Below are 14,886 nucleotides of genomic sequence, written 5' to 3'. Positions count from 1 at the left end.
AAGACTAGCAGTGCTGAAACAAAGAGGGCCCCATGTGCCCCCTCAGCCTGGGGATGCATGCAGGAAGGCACAATATGTGCCCCCCTATGCATGCACACAGGTTCCTGCACAGCATGGACTTTCGAATCCATGTCATGCAGGAACCACAAGTGGTGTTCCTATTGCGGGTCCTCTTTCAAAGGCACAGCTGCCTTTGAAAGACGCACTGCAGCGGGAGCACCACACCGCCCAACCACCAGACCACAAAAGTGGTCATAAACTGGTGGGCAAGCGACTTCTGCAGTTGGCACCGCCACGCCACCGCTCCGCCAACAGTCGTAATTCGGTCCTAAGAACTTAAGTATATCCATCCTATGGGAGATCTTCAAGTGTTGTGTGATAAATGTATTGCTCTGAAGACAGAGTGTAGTTATATGCCTTTTTGCATGATCAATCCCATTTTAGGGACTGATGCTGCTGTTTTTTTACTCAGTGCACTGGAACTCTGCTAAACAGGACCCAGTGCAGGTGCTCTGGCCCCTAAAACATGTAAAAACTGTCTGTACTCTTAACTTGCGTATTTAAATTACCTATAAGTCCCTAGTATATGGTACAAAGTGTACCCAGGGCCTGTAAATCAAATGTCACTAGTGGACTGCAGCACATATTGTGCTCCCACTAAAGTGACAATGCAAAACATCACTCCAAGCTTGCCACGAGTAACCTGGCTGGGCAGGTTTAAACTGCAAATTGAACCTGTCAAAATAACCCCTCGTGACCGGCCTAAAGCCTCCTTTTAAATATTAAAATGTCATCCCTAAGTAGGCCTTATTGGCCAATAAAGCAGAGTGCATGGCATTTAAAAGTAGGACATGCAAAACCTTTCCTTACAGAAACAACTCCCCAAAAGCTATTTTTACTTTAGCAAGGTAATCAGTTCCATAGGAAGACATTAAGAGTTAAAATTAAACTCAACTAATGTTGTTCCCACCTAGGAACGAGATAAAAAGGTAATTCTTAAAGATTTTAAAATATTTATTACAAATCCACTTCATTGGTAAAGTTGGATGTGTTATGAAGATTATATGAAAGGTACTTTTAAAATGTCATCTTTTGCCTGCCTAAAGCCTCTAGAAGTCCATCAGCATGAGATTACAGCTGTCAACCAGGAGCTGAATAGCACCTTGTTGAGGTGTGAACTTGCTCTCAGAGCTGAGACAAAGGCCTTGGGTGTGAAGAGTTGTCCGTTTCCCTTAACAGGATGACCTTCTGGGCAGTGCCAAGGAACTTAATTCCGTCACAGGAAGCCGTAGCTAACATCTGGACCTGCCCCTTCTTTTGTCCTATTAGCCAACCAGGCACCAATCACAGTGAAAGATAAGCTGCCCTCAAAACTGGTTTTCAGAGACCACAGAGGAGCAGTTGCTCATTTCCCTGGCCACACTGCTAGGGTGGCCCCAGGAGCTCTTCAGAAGGAAAGGAAGGTTCTGCCATCCGGGGTTTAAGTTAAGAGGGACACTCTGAGTTAGTTTCCAGAAGGGAGCACCGGAGCCACAGATTACCTCTGGGAACTTAACCCTATTTGTTACGGAGGGGCCAGGAGCCTCCACAGGCTGGTACAATCATGTGGGGTGGACTATCCACATGCTAGGGCAATCCTAAATGTACCACCCCAGTGCATCCACTTCTGGACCTGTGGAAGACAGAAGACGGACTGCACCTGCTGTTGAGACCTATGAGGAGAACCCTAAGGGCTGACCTGCTCCCACTTGTACTCAAGACAAGGAAGTGGACTCCAAGATCAGTTTAGTTGATCTCCATTAAATCTACAGAGATGCAAAAGCTGCAAAAAGTCCACTTTCCCAAAAGCCCAGCTAATGAGTTTCAAATCGACATAGCCTGGACCAGCTGGTGGCAATCTGTGGAGTGAGTTCTAACCCCCAAGTGCTGTCCCCGAAGTCCTGAAACCATTGGCTGGTGTTGGAGTGTATTCCTCCTGCCTAAACCAAAATACTGGGACTTAGAAATGTTTTGCTAAGTTTTTGCCGGGAGAACCGTTGTGGTACTGGGACCAACCCGACAGTCACTGCAGCTCCTGCTATATTGTTTTCTGCAGCAGCAAAATCAAGTCAGCTGGCCCATTGCAGACCGGCATCTGATGACATCGAACCGTCTGTGACTTTATCCTCCAGGCTTGCCCAGCGAAGGAAATCTGACTTACAGTTGGCGGCAGCATTATGATTGACATTAACAGCTTCCTTGGTTCAAACTCCAGACTTTCCTGACTTCACCGTAACCTCGTCCTTCATCAACCTGCCATCAACGAGCCTTTCTTCTGATCCAGCCCGCAGCCTTGCCCGCTCAGGACTCTAGCTCCTTGAAAATGTTCTATGTCCAAAGGTAACTCTTTGACCGGGACCAACCTGGTCCTCGTATTCAACCCACACTCCATCACAGTCCACCTCAAAGTTTTGCGCTATTTTTATTTAAAACTTTAAAATGTTATATCTCCTGTTCCCCTTATATGATTTTTGTTGTTTTAGAGTTATTTTGCTCATTAAAATAGTCTCTATTTTTATAAATTTGAGTGGAATTTTTAAGTTAACCTCTCCACAAGTTAAAATGTGAACACCCGAGATGACAGTTGCTGGCTATATTTACAATTCACACGTCTTTAGGGGCTGAGAGGGAGTTCCAAATCCATGGCAGTGTCACTTCAAAAGTAGCTCTGACAGACAAAGGAGGGTATCACTCAAGGACTTTAAACAATTACAGTGGGAGCGTGTCTGTGGTTCTCAGCAAGATGCAGTTTGCATGGCGTGTGCATGGAAGTTTCGTAGTGGCCAATACTCGCCTAAAACAGGCAGCAGATTAATAGAAGTTTGTCTACAGTGTGACAAGGGCCATTGAGATAATGAGTTAATCTTCTGCATATCTGGTTTCAGATACGGTCGGATTGGTGGTAAGGAGGGCACTCCGGCAATGGCTGAGAGGCTGGTATCCAAGTTCCAGCTGTGGGCAGATTTTTGTCGATTTGAGCGGTGTCTGTGCTGTTCGGCTGCTGCCAGCTGCCCAGTGGGTGCATGAGTGCCTTTCTGGAGGCAGATGGGCATTCATTACCTCCCTTTTATCAGCGGGCAGGGGTGTCACTCCCTTTCTCTCACTGGGCCAGCCCATTAATGTATGCAGATTGCCCGGGGTCAGAGGGTCCTGAGCAGAAGTAGCCTCACTTGTGTTCAAGGCACAAGTCGGGGGTACACTTAGGGGTCGATTCCGATCCGGTAAAATCCCCGTCCGTACGAATCGTATCCGGAGCCGTTTCCGTACGACTCGTACGGACGCCGTACGACCGGACGATTCCGATCCCGATCGGCCGACCCAGACGCGATTCGTACGGTACACGTCGATTCGTACGGAAAAGCACACGATCACCTACACACCGTACGGCGCGTACCCCCCATGATCGCAGGGGTACGCACCGTACCCCTGTGGTCATGCGGGGTACGTGCCGTACACCCAGCGTACATGGGGTACGTGCCGTACACCCACTGTACATGGGGTACGGTGCGTACCCCATGTACGCTGGGTGTACGGCACGTACCCCGCATGACCACAGGGGTACGGCGCGTACCCCTGCGATCATGGGGGGTACGTGGCATACCCGGGGGGGCCTTCCATACCTGTTTCGGCCCGAACTCTGCGTTTACGACTGTTTTCGGTTCCCGTAGGAAAAGGGTCGTACGGCACGTACCCGACACGAATCGTACTTGCTGGGTCGTAAAAACTTGCCGCGATGTCGCGTACAGCGGGTTCCAAATGAGATACGTACGGAGATTTGAGTCGTACGGAGTCCTGTACGACTCGTACGGAGTTCGGCACCTAGTACGGATCGTACTTTATCGTACGTACGGGACGTCTACGGATACGATTCGTACGGGGGAAAAACTCTCCATACGACCATTCGGAGCGCATTTTACCGGATCGGAATCGACACCTTAGGTGGACGGCGTCCACCCACTATTTTCACAGGGTGGAAGCCGTCCACCATGCCAAGAACTTGGGCCCCACTAAAAAATATGCTGAATTCGTCCTGGTGTAATTTGCAAACACCGGGACACATTCAGCAGCGCCTGCACCTTGTTGTCTGCTTTCGATCTACAACAACGTGCAGGCAGGGAGGGACTTTCTTAGTTCAGACTCCTGCTGGGGCCCATAACAAATGCCGAATCTGGGGGGTCATCAGGCCTCCATTTTTTTAGGCTCCTGTATGGCAGCACTCAGGAGCCTCAAACCTAGACGCAAATGCAGCAGAGGGGAAACAAAGGTTCGCACATTCTTAGCACTTCACACATACTTAAGAGAGGCAGCTTTTCACTTTGTTCAGGCTCTGTTTAGGAGAAATGCATGCACTGTAAGAATGTCAGATGTGTAGGTCTTTCCAGTAACAAATTTAGAAGGCAATGGCAGTGGTAAAAAGAAAAGTCAGCACATCCATAACATTCTTCCCACGGTCTTTTAGCAATATACACTTACTCAGTGTGCTCTACGTAGAACACTGTGCCATTTATCAGTGTCCGTCGTATATGAAAAAAAGGAACTTTTCCATATACAATATATTAATATACAAATCACAGAGCACAACCACTTATATGTCTTTTATCTGACTTTGTATTCAGTATGATTTTATTAAACCCAAATTGACACAATATATATAAAAAGTTATTTGTAAACAAGTAGTAGTAGCAGTTTAACACAAGCTACCAAGTCCTAGGGAGTCTTGATGTAGTTGGCTCGAAGTAACAATTGAAGAAGCAGACAGCCGATACGTGTTTCGTTGTTTGATACGACTCACCCCCCCATATGCTCGCTCGCCAATGTCCCTCCCACCCTTCCTTTGATCTCCGCCGCGAGTTCTCACAGGCTCCTCTCCGCCCCCTTCCTTTAATGGCCCTCCCCCTCCCCCAGCATAGAGCGCGTATCGCTTGTTTCACCTCTCTTTACCTCCTCGCGTTCATCCCCGCTCCCCTATTTTCTGTTCCTTTTCTTCCTTCTCGGGTCTCTCCCTTCCTCAGTCCAGCTCCCTGTTTTTCCCCACTTGTTCCATTTGTCCGCGTCAGGTGGTGCTTTTCTTTTTACACCCATCCTCCTTCCCTCGTGCCCCCCCTCTTGTTCTCCGTTACTTTCCTCCTATTGGTCCTCCATTCTCCCACAGACTCTTAATCTATGATGTTATTATTTCTGTAACTGGTTAACCGTACTTGTGATTATGTGCTAATTCGCTAATTGTTTGTAATTTATTCCAAGCTTAAATCTCATACAATTACAATGTGATAATTTGTCACCAGCTCGGGTATTTCTAAGCGTCCTTTTATGCCATCCGCTATGTTTCTAATTGCCTCTAACGCTATGGTGTCTCCCCTGGGCACCACATGGTGCACCCTTTACTCCTGAGCTAGTCTTGCCCGTACCACATGACCCCGCTCTTGCTTCCTTTTCACGGCAGCTCCTAAGCCCGGCCAGCCAAGATGCACAACACTCGTGGGCCCTGGTACGGGACACTTCACTCACCCTTTCGCTCTCCCTTTGGCCGGGATTATCCATGGATTCACAAGGACCACAAACAAGACTGGCGGCCTTGCACAGTTTTCAACAGGTACACTGCTGTTATGCCCCTCAATCCCTCTCCCCTTCCACCCTCAGCTTAGTCCCAGCATTCTAAACTCAGTTTTTTTCCCGTACAGTCAAGGTCTGTTGTGACATCTGGACCCTACATCTTGGCCCCAGATGATTTAGTTGATAAGGATCCTTAACACCTCCTGCAATTTCGTAGCATTCAATCCAATCCAATATCACCCTCACTCTATCTATCTATCTATCTATCTATCTATCTATCTATCTATCTATCTATCTATCTATCTATCTATCTATCTATCTATCTATCTATCGCCCTCACTCTATCTATCTATCTATCTATCTATCTATCTATCTCACTCTATCTATCTATCTATCTATCGCCCTCACTCTATCTATTGCCCTCACTCTATCTATCTATCGCCCTCACTCTATATATCGCCCTCACTCTATCTATCTATCTATCTATCTATCTATCTATCTATCTATCTATCTATCTATATATCTATCTATCGCCATCACTCTATCTATCGCCCTTACTCTATATATCTATCGCCCTCACTATATTTATAGCCCTCACTCTATCTATCGCCCTCACTCTATCTATTGCCCTCACTCTATCTCCCTCACTCTATCTATCTCCCTCACTCTATCTATCTATCTATCGCCCTCACTCTATCTATCTATCGCCCTCACTCTATCTATCTATTGCCCTCACTCTATCTATCGCCCTCACTCTATCTATCTATCTATCTATCTATCTATCTATCTATCTATCTATCTATCTATCGCCCTCACTCTATCTATCGCCCTCACTCTATCTATCTATCTATCTATCGCCCTCACTCTATCTATCTATCGCCCTCACTCTATCTATCTATTGCCCTCACTCTATCTATCTATCGCCCTCACTCTATCGCCCTCACTCTATCTATCTATCTATCTATCTATCGTCCTCACTCTATCTATTGCCCTTACTCTATCTATCTATCGCCCTCACTCTATCTATCTGTCGCCCTCACTCTATCCATCGCCCTCACTCTATCCATCGCCCTCACTCTATCTATCGCCCTCACTCTATCTATCTATCGCCCCCACTCTATCTATCTATCGCCCTCACTCTATCTATCTATCTATCTATCTATCTATCTATCTATCTATCTATCTATCTATCTATCTATCTATCTATCTATCTATCTATCTATCTATCTATCATTCGCTATCTATCTATCTATCTATCTATCGCCCTCACTCTATCTATCTATCTATCTATCTATCTATCTATCTATCTATCTATCTATCTATCTATCTATCTATCTATCTATCTATCTATCTATCTATCTATCTATCTATCTGTCTATCGCCCTCACTCTATCGCCCTCACTCTATCTATCTGTCTATCTATCTATCACCCTCACTCTATCTGTCTATCTATCACACTCACTCTATCTATCGCCATCACTCTATCTATCTATCTATCTATCTATTGATCGCCCTCACTCTATCTCTCTGTCTATCGCCCTCTATCTATCTATCTATCTATCTATCTATCTATCTATCTATCTATCTATCTATCTATCTATCTATCTACCTATCTATCTATCTATCTATCTATCTATCTATCTATCGCCATCACTCTATCTATCTATCGCCCTCACTCTATCTATCTATAGCCCTCACTCTATCTATCGTCCTCACTCTATTTATAGCCCTCACTCTATCTATCGCCCTCACTCTATCTATCGCCCTCACTCTATCTCCCTCACTCTATCTCCCTCACTCTATCTATCTATCGCTCTCACTCTATCTATCTATCGCTCTCTCTCTGTCTAGCGCCCTCACTCTATCTATCTATCTATCTATCTATCTATCTATCTATCTATCTATCTATCTATCTATCTATCTATCTATCTATCTATCGCCATCACTCTATCTATCTATCGCCCTCACTCTATCTATCTATAGCCCTCACTCTATCTATCGTCCTCACTCTATTTATAGCCCTCACTCTATCTATCGCCCTCACTCTATCTATCGCCCTCACTCTATCTCCCTCACTCTATCTCCCTCACTCTATCTATCTATCGCTCTCACTCTATCTATCTATCGCTCTCTCTCTGTCTATCGCCCTCACTCTATCTATCTATCTATCTATCTATCTATCTATCTATCTATCTATCTATCTATCTATCTATCTATCTATCTATCTATCGCCATCACTCTATCTATCTATCGCCCTCACTCTATCTATCTATAGCCCTCACTCTATCTATCGTCCTCACTCTATTTATAGCCCTCACTCTATCTATCGCCCTCACTCTATCTATCGCCCTCACTCTATCTCCCTCACTCTATCTCCCTCACTCTATCTATCTATCGCCCTCACTCTATCTATCTATCTATCTATCTATCTATCTATCTATCTATCTATCTATCTATCTATCTATCTATCTATCTATCTATCTATCTATCGCCCTCACTCTATCTATCTATCTATCGCCCTCACTCTATCTATCTCCCTCACTCCATCTATCTATCTATCTACCTATCGCCCTCACTCTATCTATCTATCTATCGCCCTCTCTCTATCTATCTATAGCCCTCACTCTATCTATCGTCCTCACTCTATTTATAGTCCTCACTCTATCTATCGCACTCACTCTATCTATCGCCCTCACTCTATCTATCGCCCTCAGTCTATAGCCCTCATTCTATCTCCCTCACTCTATCTATCTCCCTCACTCTATCTATCTATCGCCCTCAATCTATCTATCTATCACTCTCCCTCCATCTATCTATCGCCCTCTATCTATCTATCTATCTATCTATCTATCTATCTATTGTCCTCACTCTATCTATCTATCAATCTATCTATCTATCTATCTATCTATCTATCTATCTATCTATCTATCTATCGATCTCCCTCTATCTATCGCCCTCCCTCTATCCATCTATCGCCCTCATTCTATCTATCTATTGCACTCACTCTATCTATGGCATCACCACAGCATCACTCAGCACCACCACAGCATCACTCAGGGGTACCACAACATCACTATGCGCTACCACTGCATCACTGAATGCCATAGCATCACTTGTCGCCACCACATCACTCAGCGCCACCACAGCATCAATATGTGCAACCATTCAACAACAACTGGTTCAAATATGTTCTCTTTGTTACAAATGTCACAAAAAGATGTTAATATTTCACTTCTGTCTCTAATAAAAGAGAGAGGGACCCCGGGACCAAAGGGATAGGGTTCCACAGTAGACACAAGTCAAAATATATAATTCCCTTTGGGCGAATTATCATGGAAAAACAAATTCTTACCAGTAAGCATATATACACTCAACAATTAATAATATCAAGTCATAACAAGGAAGCAATGCAAAAATTATTCAAAAGGTTTAAAGAAAAAGCACCATAATAAAAGTAGATCTGCACAGTTTATTACCATACACTATAGTTTGTTAAAAATGGGAAACATACACAGAACAGAACATTATATACAAAATATATCCAACATTTCAGTAAAAAAGGAGGTACAGGTAAGGGATTAAATTCCGACAAAAATACAGAATTTTCCTTAATTTATTTTCCTAGTATTACTCCTTAAGCATCGACGCGTTTCGGTGGTGTAGTTAGTGTTTAGCCACCTTCATCAGGACAAAATCAATGTTTCCCAATGTTTCTCAAAGGCTATATATCGTACAATCTAGGTCAAGGGTACTCTGCCTCCTTTCCAGTCTCACAAGATGTTCGTCCAGAGAACTATCTCTTCAAAGTTAAAATGGTAAAATGGTATTGTCCTCCAAATATCTCTGGATAATCATAGGCGGACAGCCGCATTAATATTCTACGTAGTTCCTCGGCTTCTTAGCTCACCACATATGCCGCTTATCAGTGCGTATAACTATAGATATGTAGTGAAAGTGCCTCACACGCGGTATGGGTATGGTCATTAAGACTCATACGATTGAAGTATAGATATTCCTTGTTAATAGGTTTCATAGAATGCGGGGATCATTAGTCGCGCTGGAAAACTTGCAGCGTACACTCCCTCTGGCGCTAAGGCAAAAACGTCCCGCGTGTGAACAAACGTGGCTGGAATCGGCAAAAAATGTTTTTTAACAAACTATAGTGTATGGTAATAAACTGTGCAGATCTACTTTTATTATGGTGCTTTTTCTTTAAACCTTTTGAATAATTTTTGCATTGCTTCCTTGTTATGACTTGATATTATTAATTGTTGAGTGTATATATGCTTACTGGTAAGAATTTGTCTTTCCATGATAATTCACCCAAAGGGAATTAAATATTTCACTTCTGTTCTTGGATTGTCACAATAAAATACACTGAACATAATCTTCACAAAAGTTATTTACCAAAAGTTTAAGATATTGCCATTATAAATTACAATAACTTTTATTTAAGTATTAATGATTAAAAAAAATTAAAAGCCATTGTTATTTGTAATATCAATATATCCAAGTCACGTAAATACAACACATTGCATTACAAATGCTATAGGTGTCACATTTGCGAAAGTTAAAACTATTGGCAGTGTAAATGACAAAGCTATTAATTTCGCTATTTTCAAAACCAACACATAAAAAAAAAATGTGTCATTTACAATACCAATAGCTCAAACGTTCCTAATGCGAGACCTATTGCATTGCAAATGCTTGTTTTTAGCGCGCCCGGGCCGATTTTTATTCCCAGTCCAACCCTGGTTTCAGAAATGAGGGCAGACAAAATATCTCCTAGGACGAACTCGCCCCAGGACCACTGATGTCACGGGACTTGAGAAAACGTAGTCGTTATTCTTGGAAGAAATAACAGAGCTGACGTGAAAGGAAGCGGGGTACTTGTCCGCTTGCTACGTCATCAGAGGCTAAAAAATATATTAAAAGTGATGCAACACAGGAATGTGCAAGCCTAGCAACTCGTGTAAATGTTAGGAGGAACGGTAATAAGGCATTTTTACTGTTTTATTAGAAGAAATCCAAAAGTTATTGGGGAGGAGGAGGGATGTTAGGGAACCTTTAGTTTCTACTGTCCGCGACTTTAAAAGAGCTGCTGGCCAGAGGTCGCCATAGCAACGAGCGATCTAAAGGCGAGTGTAATGTTCAGGTGTGAGAATGCGCGAGGACAAGAGCCCGTCCTTCACACCACGCAGCTGTCCTGGTGTGAAATGGGCGGGGATGTGGCGCAGTCACTTGTTATCCCCCTCAAACACATATACCATGACTGACAGTATGTACATTGACGGGGGGAATTGGCAGGCATGCCAATCAGGGGTTACTGCGTCATTCTAACTATCAGGTAAGACATTTATTTCAGCGGTTTATTCGTCAATTAAGGACCATGCGTTTCTGCTGTCCTGGTTGTCCTATGTTCTTGACCAGAATTAGGACAGTTTTTTTTCCGAACAGAAAGAAGTGATATCTTTTTAATAAGTAGGGAAAGTACTCTTTATTGAGACTTAATATCAATAATAGGCAAAACAAGCGCTTCTTAGCAGGAGAGTAATGCTTTTAATTAATCAATGCTTCCAATTCTCAGCAGACCTGCTTTCATGTTAATGGAGGGCACTAACATAGTGACTAGGATGAGCCGGGCTGTTTTACTTTTAATGGGACAGCGCCACCACTTCATGCCACAGCTATTCTTTTATATGTGTCAGCAAAGGCTGGTTCACTTTTAATGGGACTGTGGCAGAACTTGTCACCGGGGCTGCATCATTTTAATGATGCAGGGCAGCCCTTTCGAAGCGGGCAGGGATACTTTTAAAGTGCCCGAACAATCACTTCTCAGCAAGGCTGGTTCACTTGAATGTGAGAGTGGCAGAACGTCTCGCTTTGAGTATTATATTTTGCTGAGACATTCACAAGAGATTGCAGCAGGGATTCTGTACTTTAAATAACAGAGTACAGCACTTTCCAAGCGAGTGGGTGTGCATTTAAAGCACTTTCCAAGCGAGTGGGTGTGCATTTAATGTGCCACCACAGTCATTTCCCATCAAGGCATAAGGGAGGGTGGTAGAACTTCTAAGAAGGGCTTTATACTCTTTACTCGAGCATTCCCAGAAGCTGGCAGCAACCCTTCTACACTTCAATAGGACATTAGCTTCACTTACGTGGTACTGAGCATTTCAAACACAGTTTTGAGTGTGGCAGAAGTGGTACTTTGAGGAGGTGCAGCTAAAACTGCTACGGATTGGAACATTCTATTATCAGAACGTGTGCTCAAGGCCACTAGCACTAAAAGGCCTGTACTTAAGTTGAATGGAATTGGACCAGAGGTGGCTGAGCCACTGAAGGCTCTGTCTCAACTCGAGGTCCTCTTTGACCCGAGCCCAAAACGAGCCGAGTTTGTATGTGGCTTATACCTGCCACCTACTCCTTAACCAATCAGGCACCAATTATTAAAGACAGGCATTAACCTTTGATGTTACTCAGGTGAGGGAAAGAGATTCCCATGTAGGGGCTGCATTGAACAATGTGAAACCAGAAGGCCTGTGATCAATCCCAGCTCCCCTGCTTGACCTTGCTGTTTGATCCAAGGCAAATGTTTTATTTCACTGTGCCTCCATTATCTTCTTTTCTGCATATGAGAGCATCTTGAAATACCCGAATTTAGACTGTGCGCTGCACAAACGCATCTCCTGTGTGCAATAGAACAGACTACTTAGGGTGCACATTTACAGGTGACTTGCATATTGGTTCACTAATTACATTTTCGTCGGATATATATGTTTCAATTTAATAGTTAGAAAACATCACTTTTGATAAATGCCTCTGATTGCAGTTATATAATCTGATTTATTTAGATGACGCGCCTCCACTTGTTAAAGAAATACTCATTATTTAGTTGTTGAATAGACTTTATGGTATTTTCACATGATGTTTATTGCACGATTTACATGCAAAACATAACATTCTCAGGGCTCCGCTAGTGCTCGGCCCCTTGGAGTTAGGTCAGACCTAACAGGCTCGGTTCTAAATCGATTAATTTGTTGGCTCGCCCACCTCTGGACTGAACTACTGGTTGCTTCTATGCAACACTACGGTACACCAATGTCTCGGTGGGGCGTCTGAAACATCTCCACCCCACCCCCTGCTCCCAGCACCGAACGATTCGACTTATTTTAGGACCCAGTGGAGGTCCGGGGGGTGTGGTCGGTCCCCAGCACAGATGACTGACAGGCCGGCCAGGCTCTGCAGCACAGCCATTTAATGAGAACCAGGGAACATCCTCAGGGAAGTTTCAACAGGGGAGAGAAAGTATGTGCAGCGCGAGCAGAGTGAACCGGGGCTGCTGACTTCCCGACCCCCGCCGGAGCCCTCAGCTGAAAGCCGCGCTCGGACCAAACAAAGGCCGTCCCCGGGAGGGGTGCAGCCGCGTGGGCCGCTTTTATTCTTTAATATTGACCGTGAAGTGAAGTGGATTTTTTAACGATGCCGATAAGCCTCGGGATGCCCTACCCCCCAGAGTACCCCCTGCAGCGCCCCTGCGGATCCTTGGTTTCGGTGTACCACGGGTGAGCAGTAGACTGTGTCCTGAAAACCCGCTCCACCCACACCTTTAAATCTCCAGGCCACATGCTCTATGAACCGGACAGGGACGCAGGTAAGGGAAACGTGTTTTGATAGCATCACTATCGTTTAAATGTATAGTATGCTGTTGCTGTGCATTGTCACGCCATGTTAAGCTGTGTTAATGTGAAGAGAAAAAAATATGAATGTGTCCGTCTGTAATGTAACGGGTGCTCATGTACAGCGCTCTGATACCTTCGGGTCGAGTTCGCGCTATATAAAACACATTTTATTTTTTACTAGCCTTTTATATAGCACATTGACGGCAATTTTAGGGCTCGAAGCGCCTTGTTATACATTTATGGCATCAGAATCCATCTAGTCTGATGAGTAACAGATATATCAGAATTATTAGACCCCACAGGGCTGACACAGTCTTTCATCCTATCAGTGCATAGTACATTCATATCTTTGCGTTTGATAATAGTTGGGTAAAGGCGAGCCGCTTATAGCAGCAGCACTTGGCGATCAACGCTTGTCAGTACAATATAAAAATATTGCCGTTTTTTGGAGCTTATATGCCAGTTAAGGTCACACCGAAGTGCCGGGAGTCAGTGAAATCTTTGAATCGGGAGAGAGACGGACTCTGTGATGCAGTTGTGCCAAAATGGCACGAGGCAACTTCGGGTCACTGCAAGGAGTAGAGTTCGGAGTAGCAGGGCTGATGTATTTATTAATAGCGACTATTAAAACGCAAATTTTGGGCGACTTTGGATCTGGGGAACCAGGTTCGAGTCCCGGCGTCGACTCAACATTCTGTGATTCTAGGCAAATCCCTTAATCTCCCTGTGCCTACTAAAACATGAATATATTTTTGTGTAATGTAACTGGTGCTCATGTAAAGCGCTCCAATACCTTCGATTCGAGTTCGAGCAAAGGGGGGGCGCAAACTCTGCTATCACTTAAATGGACACTAGAGGCGGGCGAGCCAAAACATTTACAGGGTGAGCCGAGCCAGATCCGAGCAAGAGTGTGGCTTGGCACTAAGGGCCAGTGCATGAGGTGGCATGTATATTATGCAACAAACATCGTATACAAATATGATAAAGTAAATCCAAAACTCAAACAGCTATATTTCATCAACATGCGGAAGCGTTTCACCTTAGTACATCGGATGATATCAATACATTGACAGGCACTTAATAGAAGTGATTCCCAGGGCCCTTCAACAAGTTTTATGTCGGGCCAGTCACTAGTTAAATCATCAGAACTCGTCTGTCTATCATATTCATGTGTAATATTTTCCCTACCCCAGAGTACTGTCAGTGAAATAAGTATAGCTCTCAGTCTTTTGAGTCTTCAAGGAGTGTGAGATAGAGTGATTTTGAATGATGACCCCATTGATATAATCAGAGAATACACCATTTAAGGATGGTGAGGAACGTCTCCAGGGTGGGTGATCCCATTCAAGTCAATATGTATCATTTGGGTTATTTTGAGGGTGAAGATGAGTCCTCGGAAGGTGACACATACTAAATGTACAACATCCATTTTAGGACATCTTCAGTCCTCCTCTCTACGTGTCATCCCAATTTCTTATCCATCATCCCAATATCTCTTCCCTTATCCATCATCCCTACTTCTAATCCATCATACCTACTTCTCATCCCTATTTCCTATCCATCACCCCTACTTCTCATTCATCATCCCTACTTCTCACCCATTATCCCTTCT

The 14,886-nt window shown here is 44.1% G+C and overlaps 1 protein-coding gene across 1 annotated transcript in view; it reads left to right on the top strand.

Annotated features, from left to right (window-relative positions):
- Window positions 1–12,838: 12,838 nt before the first annotated feature.
- WDR86 (WD repeat domain 86) overlaps window positions 12,839–14,886 on the top strand; it is a 292,136-nt gene continuing 290,088 nt past the window's right edge. Inside the window, exon 1 of the mRNA XM_078664348.1 lies at window positions 12,839–13,246. The gene's annotated coding sequence lies outside the window, so the exon portion shown is untranslated. The remainder of the gene's footprint in view (window positions 13,247–14,886) is intronic.

Source organism: Lissotriton helveticus, chromosome 10 (assembly GCF_964261635.1).
Source record: "Lissotriton helveticus chromosome 10, aLisHel1.1, whole genome shotgun sequence".
NCBI lineage: Eukaryota > Metazoa > Chordata > Amphibia > Caudata > Salamandridae > Lissotriton > Lissotriton helveticus.
The sequence above is the reverse complement of the archived record's forward strand: the minus strand, read 5'-3'. Positions and strand labels throughout refer to the sequence as shown.